The sequence below is a fragment of the Lepus europaeus genome, chromosome 1, assembly GCF_033115175.1.
Source record: "Lepus europaeus isolate LE1 chromosome 1, mLepTim1.pri, whole genome shotgun sequence".
NCBI classification, from domain to species: Eukaryota; Metazoa; Chordata; class Mammalia; order Lagomorpha; family Leporidae; genus Lepus; species Lepus europaeus.
The window spans coordinates 182189920-182199852 of NC_084827.1; positions in this window are offsets into that span (position 1 = coordinate 182189920).

Consider the following 9933-nt stretch of genomic DNA (forward strand, 5'->3'; position numbering starts at 1 on the left):
CAGGGCCGAGCACTTGGGCCATCTTCTGCTGCCTTCCCAGCGGCACCTGTAGGGGACCACGTGGGACGCAGAGCAGCCGGGACTGGAACGGGCACGCCTATGAGGGGCGCCGGCATCGCCGCGGCAGCTTGGCCCCGCACCACGACGCCGGCCCCTGCCCGGACGCCGGGACACTGGCGGCATGAAGTGGGTTTTCAGGGCAAGGTCTGAGCATGTGCTAAGTAAATACACACAACACTCACTCCTCCCCACGGCCGAGGGCTCCCAGCTGTTGCCACGCGTGCTCCTGGTGGCTTCCTAAAGTGCATTCTTGTTTTTCACAAAAGCAAACACCAGAAGGGAAAAGCACGGTCAGCAGAGGGCAGATGGTGCTGGCGAGTGAAAAAGGCAGTGGAGGAGGCCCAGGTGCTTGGGCCCTGCACCCGCATGGGACACCAGGAGGAGCACCTGGCTCCTGCCCTAGGATCAGCGCAGCGCCGGCCGCAGCGGCCACTGGGGGGTGAACCAACGGGAGGAAGACCTTTCTCTCTGTCTCTCTGTCTGTAACTCTACCTGTCAAATACATTTTTTAAAAAGTTTCTTTTAAAAAAATAAAGGGCACAGAATATAATCCAGCAGGCATGCAGTGTGGGGGACCACGGCGGGGGACCACGGCTGAGCGACAGGCGGGGACCACAGTGGGGGACCACGGCTGAGTGACAGCTAGCTACACGCACGCAGTGCGGGGGACCACAGCTGAGTGACCGCCACACCCATGCTGCAGGGGGGGACCACGGCGGGGGACCACGGCTGAGCGACAGCTAGCTACACGCACGCAGTGCGGGGGACCACAGCTGAGTGACAGGCGGGGACCACAGCGGGGACCACGGCTGAGTGACAGCTAGCTACACGCATGCAGTGCGGGGGACCACAGCTGAGTGACAGGCGGGGACCACGGTGGGGGACCACGGCTGAGTGACAGCTAGCTACACGCATGCAGTGCAGGGGACCACAGCTGAGTGACAGGCGGGGACCACAGCGGGGACCACGGCTGAGTGACAGCTAGCTACACGCATGCAGTGCGGGGGACCACAGCTGAGTGACAGGCGGGGACCACAGTGGGGGACCACGGCTGAGTGACAGCTAGCTACATGCACGCAGTGCGGGGGACCACGGCTGAGTGACAGGCGGGGACCACGGTGGGGGACCACAGCTGAGTGACAGCCACACCCATGCTGCAGGGGGGACCATGGCGGGGGACCACGGCTGAGTGACAGCCACACCCACGCAGCGCAGGTCCACAGGGAGCAGACTCCGCAGCATCTTCCCAGGGACCCAGGGGATTTCTACAAAGACTGGAAGTTCCTGGAAACATTTGCAAACTAGGCCTTACCCGGGGAAAGGCCACTCGAATCTCTGCCAAGCTCTGGAAGCCCGGATGTGAGCCACGGCCACGGGAGGGCGGCTGTATCCCGCCCCCGCCCCCGCGTGTGTCCAAGTGGGGAGGCGGACCTGCTATCTCGGAATCCCGAGTTCAGAAGCATCGTCCTTAAGACACCAAAACCAGACGTCAACCAAAGCCAGCAGAAGCTGCCACGCGGCTCCCAGCCCCTCCGAGGGGGGAGGCAGAAGAGGGGTGGGTGGTCTGGGGTCCCAGTGCCTCTGACACAGGACCCTGCCGCCATCGAGACACGGAAACGCACGCTCAAGAATCGAGGCGGACGCAGGCAGGCCCAGTGCAACTGCAGTGAACAATGGAGGACGACGCCAGCGCCCTGGCCCCAGACCACACCAAGCGGGGAGGCAGGAGCAGCAAAGGGCGGAAGACCAGCAGTCCCTCCCTCTCCCCACCTCCGGCTGCAGCAAGACAGGGTCCACCCAGGGAGCTCTGGAGCGCCCACACCTGCTGTGCACCTGCAGTCCCGCCAGGCCCCGCCCCCTGCCTCCCCCCGCCCCTGCTTGCCTTCCAGAGAGCCGAGCCCCGGGCCCCAGCCTCTCCCGAGCTGTCCCATGGTGCCTGGAAAGCCGGGAGCTCCTCCCGCAACTCAGCTCCTGCTGCATCCCAGGAGGGCTCAAGGTTGGCCTGGGCTGTCCCGGCCTCCTTCACTGAAACCACAAAGGTCCAGGTCCAGGCCGCAGGGAGGAGGACTGGGTGTTGGTTCGAGGTCGCCAGGGCCTGCATGGGCTCCCAGCAGTGGTGGATCCAAGTCCTCTTCTCGCCGACCTGTGGGGCTCGGCCATGGACCCGCCTCCCTCCTGGGTGTGCCTTGCCCTGAGCCCCTCACTCCGCGGGCTCCCCGGCCTCTGCCCGCCCCCTCTGCTGGGGCGCGCGGCCATTGCTGGCTGCCCTCACTGCCCTGTTAACCCAGCGTCTCAGGATGTGGGGTCCACGGACGCGGTCAGGGTCAGGGGCGGGCACTTCAAGTCCACCTGGAAGACGGAATTGCAAAATCTGCTGGTTCACTCCATAAATGCCCACACCAGCCAGGGCTGCGCCAGGCCAAAGCCAGGAGCTTCCTCCAGGTCTCCCACATGGGTACAGGGGCCCAACTCGGGCCATCTTCTACTGCTACCCCAGGCCACAGCAGAGAGCTGGATTGGAAGTGGAGCAGCTGGACACCACCTGGTGCTATGCTGTTGGACACCAGCGTCACAGGTGCAGCTGGGCTCAGGCGCCAACACTGGACGTCCACCCGCGCGGGGGCTCCGAGAAGGCCACGAATGCATCGGAAACCGCGCAGGAAGAGCGGTGGTCTCTCAACGCCGTGTCTTACCACTCTGGGCCCCCTGTGGGCTCCGACTGCACCTGCTTGTCCACTGCTGTCCCAGCCCAGCTGCCCACGGTCAGCCTCGCCCAGGCCCTGAGACCACCCTGGACCCCCCTTTCCGTGTCTGGCACCGCACAAACCCTCCAGGAAGTGGACCCCAGCCCCCGCCTACCCCTTCCGCGTCCGCAGCCCCCGTCAAACCCCCTCCCGCGCGCGCTCTGCCCCAGCGCCCAGCCCCCAGCATCGGAGGTGGTTCCGGGAGCGGTGCTGAGCACAGCCTGGTGGGCGAGGCCGGGGTCCTCTGGCCGCCCCGGGGTCGGGGGTCGGGGGTCAGGGATCTCACGCAGAGCAGCTCCCACCGGGCCACGGAGCGCACATTTTCGGGTTCTCGAATCCTCGGGGTCCGGGGGTGGCCGGAGGCATCTGAGGTTTGCGGTCCAGTCCGAGGGCCCCCAGGCTGGGGGAGGGGCCGCCAGAGGACGCTTGCAACTCCCGGCCGCACCAGCAGGGGGCGCCGGATCGCACCGCCGCCCCAGGCGCGGGCCAGGAGCGCGGAGCGCGCGGGTCCCCGGCTCCCGCCCGGCCCTGACACGGCGGCCTCCTGGCCTTGGCGCTCTCCGCTGGGCAGAGGCCCCCAGCCTCGCCGGGCTTTGCCTCCGACCGCTGCCCTCCTGCCCCGGGGTCCGCACCGCTCTCAGGAGACCCCGCGGGTCTGGGTGCGGCGCCCGCCTCCCGCACCGAGCGCAGGGCTTGGGTCCCGGCCTCGGCTGCCCTCCCGCCGTCCCTGCTGATGCGCCCAGGAGCCCCTGCCGCCCACGCGGCTGCCAGCCCGGCCGCCGCGGGCACTTGGGAGTCTGTCTCCGCCGCCCGGGCAGAGGATGAGACCGAAGCCACAGTGGCCGGGAAAGGCGCCCACGCCGCGCACCCCCAGCCTGCGGGGGTCCTGGGCCAGCCTGCGGGGACCGTGCCCAGGGTGCGGGGCCCACCGTGGGCCAGGTGGCCTGAGTGGATGGCAGCGGGCAGACAGGTCCTTGGTGCAGTGGTCATTAGGACCCAGCGCGCTCTGGGGCCACCCACGGTCCTGGGGTCCCCTCCTCGGCCTGCCCAGCGCAGGGGAGGAGAACAGCAGACTCAGGGCGTCCTGAGCCCGGCCAGGGAGTGGACGGCTGCCCAGAGCTGCCCACCCCCCCCGCCCCCCCCCCCCCCCCCCCCGTCCCAGGACCTGAGCCGCGGCCTCCCCCTGCCCTGCCCATGGCTGCAGGCAGCAGCAGGCCACCGTGGAGTGGCCTACAGCGATCTCCGGAGGGGTGGGGCCCTGGGAGACTGGACACTTGCTCCTCGCACCCCAACATCCCCGCTCTGCCAGGGGCTGCCTGGGCCTGGGGTGCACCCCCCAGACCTGCACTTGTTCCCAGGCCCTCACAGAGACGGAGCAAACCCCGCAAGGGTGCCGAGCCCCTGGGGGCTCCGAGGAGGGGCCCTGCCTTCTCCCCGGAGACCTTTGCACACCCTGACGGGGACCCCGGCTCAGAACCTCGGACGGAACGCGGCCGGTGGCAGGTGTGGCCCCGGTTCGGGGTTCCCGGGCAATGGGGTGGAAAGTTGAGCTTCTGTTGGTGCAGAGCATCGTGGGATGCGAGCGTGCAGGAGCCTGGGGGCGCTGTCTGCTGGGGTTCAGCTGCTCAGCACCAGCGTAAGCCTTTCACCCCGACTTTCCCCACGCACTCTGCCCGTCCCCGTCCCGAGCACTTTGCCATCTTCTCCACCTCCGGGCTTCGGCGGGGGTCTCAGGGCCTCCCCCCCTCGCACCCTGCAGATGCTGCCCCTGCCTGCCCCCTCGCCCGCTCCAGCTCCCGCTGCCTCCCCCGGGCCCTGCGCTCTGCCCCTGGGAGCTGTCAGGGACCGGCCGCCTTCCGGGGCAGAGGTCTCCAGCCCCGCGGCCCCCACGCCTGGGTGCGGACAAAAAGCTGTGCCTGGGCCACCTGCTCAGCAGGAGGGCGAGGGCGGGAGCCGGGCCTGGAGCCGCAGGCACCCACTGCCCCACCACCTGCAGGCCGAGGTCTGGGATGACAGGCGGAGCACCACCCCCCGGGGCCAGGGAGGGCCCCTGCCTGTTCCACGGGCGTCTCCCGTGCTCCCTGGCTGTGGCTGTGGCTGTGGCTGTGGCTGTGGCTGTGTCTCTCCCAATCCGCTGCCCGTTCCAGCGCCGCCTCTTCTGTCTCTTGAGGACGTGTGCGGGTGGACACCCACCCCGCCCCCGTGTGACTCCTGGTGAGCTATCTCAAGACCCTGAGCTGGGACGGGCGCTGTGGCACAGCAGCTTAATCCGCCGCCTACAACACCGGCATCCCATGTGGGCGCCGGTTCCAGTCCCGGCTGCTCCACCTCCCACCCAGCTCCCTGCTGTGGCCTGGGAAAGCAGTGGAAGATGACCCAAGTGCTTGGGCCCCTGCACCCCACGTGGAAGACTCCACAGTCTCCCGGCTGCCCCATGGGGGCCCACCCGTGGACGGAGGGGCAGCCGGGGCGGGGAGGGCAGAGGCCTCAGCCCACCCTCGGGGGCCCCCAGGCCCCCGCATCAACTGGACATGGGGTGCAGGCTGCCGGAGAGGCGGCCCCCTCCCTGGCTGAGGGCAGTCTTGGGGGGGGCTGCTGCAGGGGGCTCTGGGGCTGTCCCCCCCCCCCCCCCCCCGCCGAGGCCTCTGCCTCTCTGCAGCGGGGTCTTTCAGACAGCAGCTTGCATCCCGGCCGCGGACGGGGACCCGGTCGGTGTCTGTCGGCCTTACCTGGTGCGGTCGGGGCAGTCCCGCCAGAGGGCTGCAGGTGCAGAGGGGGCTCGGCCCGGTTCTCACACCGCGCTGCCCACTGCATGCGGCCGCCTTTGTGGGTGTTTGGGGTGGGAGCTCTGGCTGCCTCTCAGGTTAAAGCGATAAATAAACAACAGACTCCAGGCCCCGTGGGTGCAGGCAGCCACCTGGGAACACGTCCCCCGTGCCGTGGGCAGAGGCTGGAGGGCGTGGGGTGCATCCTCACTGCGGTCAAGGCCATGGATTCCACCCATGAGCCCCTTCCATCATGGACAGGGAAGAGGGGCTGAGCAGTGGCTCCGCCCCCGCCCCAGCTCCCTGCTAGTGTGTCTGGGAAAGCACCGGAAGATGCCACTCACGTGGGAGACCTGGAGGAAGCTCTTGGCTCCTGCCTGGCCCAGCCCTGGGAGTGAACCAGCGGACGGACGACGTCTCTCTCTTTCTCCCCTCTCCCTCTCCCTCTCCCTCTCTCCCTCTCCCTCCCTCTCTCCCTCTCCCCCTTTCTCCCTCTCCCCCTCTCTCCTCTCCCCCTCTCCCCCTCTCCCCCCCTTTCTCTCCCTCTCCCCCCCTTTCTCTCCCTCTCCCCCTCTCCCCCTCTCTCCCTCTCCCTCTCTCCCTCTCCCTCCCTCTCCCTCTCCCCCTCTCTCCCTCTCCCTCCCTCTCTCCCTCTCCCCCCCTTTCTTTCCCTCTCCCCCTCTCTCCCTCTCCCTCTCCCCCCCTTTCTCTCCCTCTCCCCTCTCCCCCCTTTCTCTCCCTCTCCCCCCCTTTCTCTCCTCTCCCCCTCTCCCCCTCTCTCCCTCTCTCCCTCTCTCCCTCTCCCCCCCTTTCTCTCCCTCTCTCCCTCTCCCCCCTCTCTTTCCCTCTGTCCCTCTCCCCCTCTCCCCCCCTCCCTCTCCCCCCTCTCTCCCCCCCTCCCTCTCTCCCTCTCCCCCCCTTTCTCTCCCCTCTCTCCCTCTCCCCCTCTCTTTCCCTCTGTCCCCTCTCCCCCCCTCCCTCTCCCCCTCTCCCTCTCCCCCTCTCCCTCTCCCCCTCCCTCCCTCTCCCCCTCTCTCTCTCTTTCCCTCTCTCTCTTGGATGCACTGCCTTTGGAATAAGGGAAGAGACAGGGCTGCAGCCGCTCGCTCTCACTGCCCGTGGCCCCTCGGTGTTCTGCGCACGCCCCGGCGTGGCACAGTCCACGGAGTGGCTGGCCGGCTGCCCACCACTCGTGGCTGAGTGTCTCCAAGGGCTGCCCACTTCTCACGGAGCGATGCCGACCGAGCGGCTCTCTGCTTGGACTTCTGTCCTTGTGACAGACGCCCAGGGCGTCCTGACTCCATAAAAATCCTCCGGTCGGGGTCCGGCCACGCGCCCCGCACACGGGCAGCCCACGCGCCCCGCACACGGGCAGCCCACGCGCCCCGCACACGGGCAGCCCACGCGCCCCGCACACGGGCAGCCCACGCGGGGGCACGGGCCAGGCATTTGGGTGTGCGCAGACACAGGCAGGAGCGTGCCCCGTGCACAGGGAGCCCCGCGGTGCCGCCCGCGGTGGCTTCTGAGGACGCTCGGGGGCTTCTCGGTTTCCTGTGTGTTGATTTCACGGCTGTGCCTCGCTTTCAGGGCTTGTCCGTGGCATTTTTTAAAAAGATCTATTTATTTGAAAGTCAGAGTTACAGAAAGGGAGACACAGAGAGGTATCTCTCACCTGCTGGTTCACGCCCAGGCGGCAGAAACAGCAGGGCTGGGCCAGGCTGGAGCCGGGAGCCAGGAGCTTCCCCCGGGTCTCCCATGTGGGTGTTGGAGGACCGAGTACTTACATCAGCAGGGAGCTGGACGGGAAGTGGAGCAGCCGGGACGCGATCCTGCGCCCATATGGGATGCCGGCACTGCAGGTGGAGGATTAACCCCCAGCGCCACAGCGCCGGCCCCCACTGTCACCTCTCAGCAATGCCTGCATGAGCCGTGCTTCACGGTGACAGAAGTGACGTGGGAGTGGGCAGTGAGGAGATGCTTCAAGGGCATCACGCCATCTGGTGGGCTGCGGAGCAGAGATGGGCCAGGCGCTGTGGCTCGGGGCTGCGCTGCGTCCCGCCGGCCTCCATGTCTGCGATTTCCCACTCCAAAAAGCTAGAGATGCGCTAGGAGCAGAACTCACAGAAGAAAAAGGTGCAGAACAGCCCAGTCTGCCGCCCGAGCGCCCCTCGCAGCACCACGCGGGTCAAGGCTACACAAAGCTCACACAAGCTTGGAACCGACACGGGAGCCGGCGCTGTGGCTCAGCGGGTTAAGGCGCGGCCTGCAGCGCTGGCTCCCGTGTGGGCGTGGTTAGAGACTCGGCTGCTCCACTTCCAGTCCACCTGCTGATGCAAGTACTCGGTCCTCCAACACCCACATGGGAGACCCGGGGGAAGCTCCTGGCTCCCGGCTCCAGCTTGGCCCAGCCCTGCTGTTTCTGCTCCTGGTGCAGTTTGGATGGCAGACGGCATTAGCCTGAGGTCCCAGCCGGCCACCAGGGAAGGAGCCACCGAGTCCCCAGAGATCGTGGGGTCCTGCTGCTGCTGGGCCGAACCAGCAGGTGCAACTGGAGAGGCAGAGGGTCACACCCAAGGTGAACCGGAATCGGCCGGTGGCCCAGGCCCACGGGACCTGCAGGCGGGGCTGAAGGACACAGAGGGGACACGTGTGGTCTTTCCCAAGGGGACTCAGAACACAGGAGACCCCCGGGTTCAAAGGGCTGCCGAGGTGCGGCAGGCGGCCGCCGCGGGAGGCCCCGTCCGGACCCAGCTGAAACAAACCAAGGGCAAAGCACACGGCGAGACGGGTCAGAGGCACAGGGGCCTGGCTGTGGAGGGGGATCTCCACGTCGTGGACGCTCAGGGACCGGGAGGCTCATCCATGCCACCTGGTCAGGGCGGAGAGTCGGCAACTCCGGGACAAGCCTGTGGTCCTCACGGTGAAAGGAGGGGACGTGGGGGGTCGGCTGCCGAACCGAGCTACCTGGGTGAGGGCAGACAACAGATGGGGAGGGCGTGCCCAGCGCCCACTTTGGCCACGGGAAAAGAAAGAGCAATCCACAGGCCCCAGGAAGGCACTGGAGTCCCGCCCGGGGTCCATTTAAACTCCCCCTTCCCAAGGTGGGCGTCCAGACGCCAGGCCAGCACCAGTGCCGGGAGCCTGAGCGCCAGCCCCTGGCTGGGTTGCTTTGCAGGCGACAACGCTGTTTCAGCCTTGGGGGCCACGGGGGGCTTCCCCACGTCCCAAGTTCCGTTTTCCGTGGCCGTTGGAGGCCCCCGTGTCAGGGTTCAGCCATGACACGGCTGTGGGCCAGCCTCTGTGGGGAGCCCCAGGGCCTGGGGCAGTGTGGGGATGTGGGCCTGCTCACACGTGACAGGCAGGGGCGTGGCGTCCAGTGAGCCACGGGCATGTGCGGAAGGCAAAGCCGGCAGGATTTCCTGATGAACCCAAGCAAAGCAGCTTGGGCGAGAGCACCGCGGGCCCCCGGCTGTGGTTGGCCTGGGGTCCCTGCCCCGGAAACCCGCTCTCCGTCTGACCCCCGAGAAGCCTGGGCGGACGCTTCCAGGCGAGGGTGACACAAGGATGGCGGCTGTGGGCGCAGGGGTGCGCCCCTGGCTCCCTCCGGGTCACTCGCTGTAGCTCGGGGGGCAGTCCTGGGTGGGAGCCGGGGCGAGGAGAGGGCACTGCCCACCTCCCTGGGACAGACGTGGCGCCCCGGCCCCCGCGGCCAGAAGCCGCTGGGCCATGCTGGCCAAGTTGGGGCATCCAGCGAAGGTACTGGGTGGCCCCATAGCCGAGCCTGTGTGAGCATCGGCCCGGGCTGTGGGGCCTGGTGCACCAGGGTGCCTGCAGAGTGTCCAAGGTGTGGACATGGTGGGAGGACAGGAGGCGGCCAGGGCAGAAGGAGCAGTGGGCTGGGAAGCGGCTACAGAGGGCCCCGGCACCCATGGGGCTCTCCAGCGATGGCGGGACTGGCCCAGCTGATCACGTGGGATGTGGGGGTCTGGAAAGGCTGAGAACTCGCTGGGGAGTGCAGGGGGTCACTGGGGGGCGGGCGGGGAAGCCCCCTGCTGTGTGCACTTTCAAGTCTCAAAGTCATGTGCACCCGGCTGTGGGGGGTCTGAGCCTGGGTCAGAGGGGCAGGTGCCCGGCTGTGGGGGTGCGTGTTCCTGGGTCAGAGGGGCAGGTGCCCGGCTGTGGGGGGGTCTGAGCCACGTCAGAGGGGCAGGTGCCAGCTTTGGGGGGGTGTGTTCCTGGGTCAGAGATGCAGGTGCCCGGCTGTGGGGGGTGCGTGTTCCTGGGTCAGAGGGGCAGGTGCCCGGCTGTGGGGGGTGCGTGTTCCTGGGTCAGAGATGCAGGTGCCCGGCTGTGGGGGGGGGGGT